General features: G+C 42.9%; 1 long non-coding RNA gene across 1 annotated transcript; it reads right to left on the reverse strand.

Annotated features, from left to right (window-relative positions):
- Nucleotides 1-693: 693 nt before the first annotated feature.
- On the reverse strand, nucleotides 694-3,549 carry LOC149918495 (uncharacterized). The gene is made up of 3 exons (XR_016465524.1): nucleotides 3,483-3,549; nucleotides 2,467-2,581; nucleotides 694-823 (listed from the first exon to the last, which is right to left on the reverse strand). It is a non-coding gene; the product is annotated as an uncharacterized LOC149918495 (long non-coding RNA).
- Nucleotides 3,550-4,214: the final 665 nt, after the last annotated feature.

Consider the following 4,214-nt stretch of genomic DNA (forward strand, 5'->3'; position numbering starts at 1 on the left):
GAAAACCTGGCCTGCTTAGAGGTTCTCTGCAGCCCTCTGTGCTGGCTTTGAGATGGCTAAGGAGACAATTTGGCCACTAACATCTCCTCTTAGTCCCATGCTTCTTATCTACCCCAGCTGTGCCATGCCAGCTTTGTAATAAGAAGGAGTAAAGCTGCAATGTGACCTTGCTCTGGCCCTTACAGAATTTCAAAGCTGTCCTGTAAGCAGAAAGGGACCAAAACAGACTCAGCAGCCTCCGGTGCTGAGCCAAGCTGCAGTTGTCCCTGCACCACCTGTGACTGCTGCTGGATTCAAGGCTTGGGACTTGGTCAAAGCCACGATACCTCACGGAGCCTCAAATGTAATAATGACCACATGCATATCAAGGGTAATTAGCTGTTTCTAGCCTGGATCCAGACAGCTTGCCATTTGAAACCCATCTGGAGCAGTGTAGGGTGCAAACTTCTACTCTGAGTCACACAGCAGGGATCTGGAATTGGGTGTCCCACCCTTGGAGCCACCACCCTAGCCAGAAGGCTCAGAAGGGTGCAGCTGTCACTCCTGCACCTTCCATTTTCATGTAAATGTTCAGATTTCATTTTTCCCATACAAAAGGTAACCCCCTTTCAATGTGTAATATATATGTATATATAATATATGTATAACCACAAAGCAGGACTATCAGCCATTGCTCAGATTCAATTCCAAAAGTGGACATTGAACATTTGGGTTGGAAGGCACCTTGGGAGGTCAACAGTCTCACCTTCTGCTGGGAACAGTGTTGGTTCCGAGATCTATCTGATCAGGGCACTCAGGTTTTATCCAGCTAGGTCTTGAAAACCTGCAAGGAGGGAGACAGTACAACAGCCCAGGACAAACTGCTCCAACACCTGGTTTTCCTCACAGTGATTTCCTCCCCTGTGTTCTATTGGAAGCAGTTGGATAATTGTCCTAAAAAGAAATGTTTTATTTTATCTGGTTGTGACCATTCCAATTAATATTTTCCTTTGCTTGAACCTTTGTTAAAAAATTTAAAGAGTCCAGATAGTTTCCCTATAGATTTTATCACAGTAGCACAGTCAAGATCTCATGCTGCAGGCTCATGATTACATCTGAAATTTGATAAGAGCATATATATTTTTTTCTTTTTTCCTTTTTTTTCCAGAAAACAGTAGCTTTTTAAAGACTTGAATGTTGTTTCATTTTTCCCCCCTCATTTTAATGAGATACTGCTTTCAGATCTCTGTAACAGAGTAGAGATCAGAGGTCTCTAAAGTGCTCAGGTTTACATCACGTCTTAATACCCTAAGGCATAGGTATCATGATTGTGATATACTGCTGAGATTCACCTATTAAATTCATGTTGCATCAGTAATATTAGTCATTTGTTACTTTCTGGAAATTCTTTTATAGAAACATAATTCTCAACATTCCTTGTAGAGTTCTTTCTACATTTACTTTCCTGACTTGAGGGAAAGAAAAAAAATGAGGGTGGGGGGAACTGAAACTGTAGCACATGTTCCAATCTTCACAAGGAATTTTAATGACACCGTTTCGCTGCTGCCTTCTGCAAATTCACAGACTCTAAAGTAACAGGGGGACCAATGGCCAAGGTATGAATCTCCTCTTAGTGGTTGTATCTACACTAAAGCCATGATCTTCACACACTGTGGTCTCAGGCTCATGAAAGAGGAATGCAGGTCTCATTTGGCCCTTGCTGTAAGAAGTTACACCACGATTCTGTGTTAGAGTAATCCTAAGCATCAAGCTGGTTGTGCCCATAGCTGTATGTGGGACAGCTGTGAAATATTCTGCTTTGCCTGCTTTGTCCTACGAACAAGCATCAGTGTACCTGCACATCACAAGGTAGAGCTTAGGCTTGGTCCCAAACACCTGCCATGGGACTCACATGGTGAGCAAGAGAAAGCACCAGAAAACAGTGGACTAGCATGAGTGTGTGAGGAGTTAGGTGTAACAGATGAGAGATGTGGAAGCGAGGACAGACTATTCTGCAATTGGTCTTTTCTAGGAGTATTAATAGAAGGATACTTGATACTTTCCATGGAATGAAATATGAAGGTGTATTGCCCTAAAGCTGATGTTCACTTTTCTTGAGGACCATGTCCTCCTACACCTCAAACACTGCAAATGTGAGAGCAGTAACCAGTGGCCACGCTTAAGAGCAATCATTGAAGCCCCAGTGTGAGTCATTCAAGACACACTTTGCTTTCTTCTCCCTCATGAGTCCCTGCTGCCCTCATTGTTGCTTCTGCCCTCATCTTTCACCTGCTCCTCCTAGCAGCAGGAGAGGATGCTCATGGCAGCCAGCTCTGCCTTGCTGAAGGGGAGAAGTGAAGGAGTGAAGTCTATCATACCAACAATCTGATGTGGGTAGTACGTGTTCCAGGTTTCACAGTGGGCCAGCCATATGAACACTCTTGTCACTCTGCACTTAACATTTAACCGAAAATTCTTTTCACATACCTCTTGCAGACAAAATAGTTGAGGGCAGTCCACATCCTTTTGAAAGCAGGCAGTTGATGTCTTGAAATGACATTGTGGTAAAGGGGACACACAATCCTATCAATTTGCTATCCTTCTAGAGCAAAGAGATACTGGATTAAGTACAGAGAAGAAAAAAAATCAATAGTGTTTTGTGGAGTTTCCCCTAAATTTAGTTTGGAGGATCTTATTTGTGCCAAAGCCCTCAGCTTCTGTCCCTGACATCTCACTCCAGTGCCTTAAATGCACACAAAGCTCAGGAGCAATCTCATCAAGGCTCACAAATGGGACAGGGCAGCACAGCCAGCAGGACCCAGGAGCCTGAAGCCTTTAGTGATGGGAGAGGTTTGCACAGCAGCTTGTGGGAAACGTGCTGCATGTGCTTCTGGCAGCTTGCATAGCTCATATAGAAGAGCTGCTGCATGGAGATGATCTGGGAAGCAGCACCACGCACGCTGACGGCTGTTACCTGGAGAGGTGTGCAGCCTTTCCCCAAGCACAGCTCAAAATGAATTTCTGCTGTAATAACACGCGCAGTGCCCGAGGCCAGATTTTGACTGCTGAATGGGCCCTTGCACTGTGAACAGACTCCCTGAAGCCAGTGGGAGTCTGTTCACAGTAATATGTTACCCACCATGAGCAAATGAACCATAGCATGGTTCAAATAATATTAAAGGGCCCAAGTCCAAAAACCACATTTCCAGCTGCTAAGAACTGCATCAGGCACGGAGCTTCCCAGCTTTCAATAGCATCACCTGCATGGGTAGAACTACCCCCATGCACAAGTAGGATCAGCACAATTTTCTTAGGGTAAGGATTGCCTGTGCGTATCTTGTGCAGTAATTGCATAACCTGCCTGGTCTTAAATTGTAATAGTGGACACAAACTATCAAAACTGAAAGAAGGATTGCAAGTGTGTTTTCTTGCCATACTCTATTTTCATAGCCAAAATACCTGGTGTAGGAGAAACACACAAAAGAAACACCAAAGTCCCATACCTTCTACTTTGTGTAGTGCTAGAAATGCTGCAGTCTCCAAAGGTTTATTCCATAACCAATGGTTATGTGCACTCTCAATCTGCAAGACAGATATTGAAGAAAAGCAAATTATATACTAGCACATATTGTTTGTTTCCCCACAAAAAGAAAGGAAAGTAATTTATTTTAGTAAGCAAACACAACAAACACAGCAAACCTAGCACTATTTCCTGGAAAATACTATTTGTATCCTACATTATTTTCACATCAATGGTGAAGTGCTATTGGTGAGAAAAGGGGAGTTGTGGAAGGAGGTGCTCACACCTGTAAATTCGTAATACTGGAATGCAGTAGAATGTATTAGATACTTTTGGTCTTTGAAGTTATAGATTATTTTCCTCAGTCTAAGGAAAGCATGTGTGGAGAGACAGCTATCAGCTGTTTAATATCACAAAATAACACCTTCAATACTATTATACTTGTAGCTCCAAAAACAAAGTGATCTTTTCTTTCCTGAAATAATCACCTAATTTGTGCCAATTAAAAAAGTGGAAAGTACCAGCTGCCTGTGGTGTTTAACAGGAATACTCGTAGGTAAACAAGAAGGTGTGAAGGACACGTTTCATAGATACTGAATGCTTTCTCAGCTAGAAGCAGCCCGGAAAAGCAGAGATCAGCACTGAAGATATATTCCCAGAAGACCTAACTTTCTGCAACAATGCATCATTTGCACTAATTATGTTTATGGCCATT

This window comes from Phasianus colchicus, chromosome 3 (assembly GCF_987193195.1).
Source record: "Phasianus colchicus chromosome 3, bPhaCol1.hap1.1, whole genome shotgun sequence".
In the NCBI taxonomy this organism is placed as follows: domain Eukaryota; kingdom Metazoa; phylum Chordata; class Aves; order Galliformes; family Phasianidae; genus Phasianus; species Phasianus colchicus.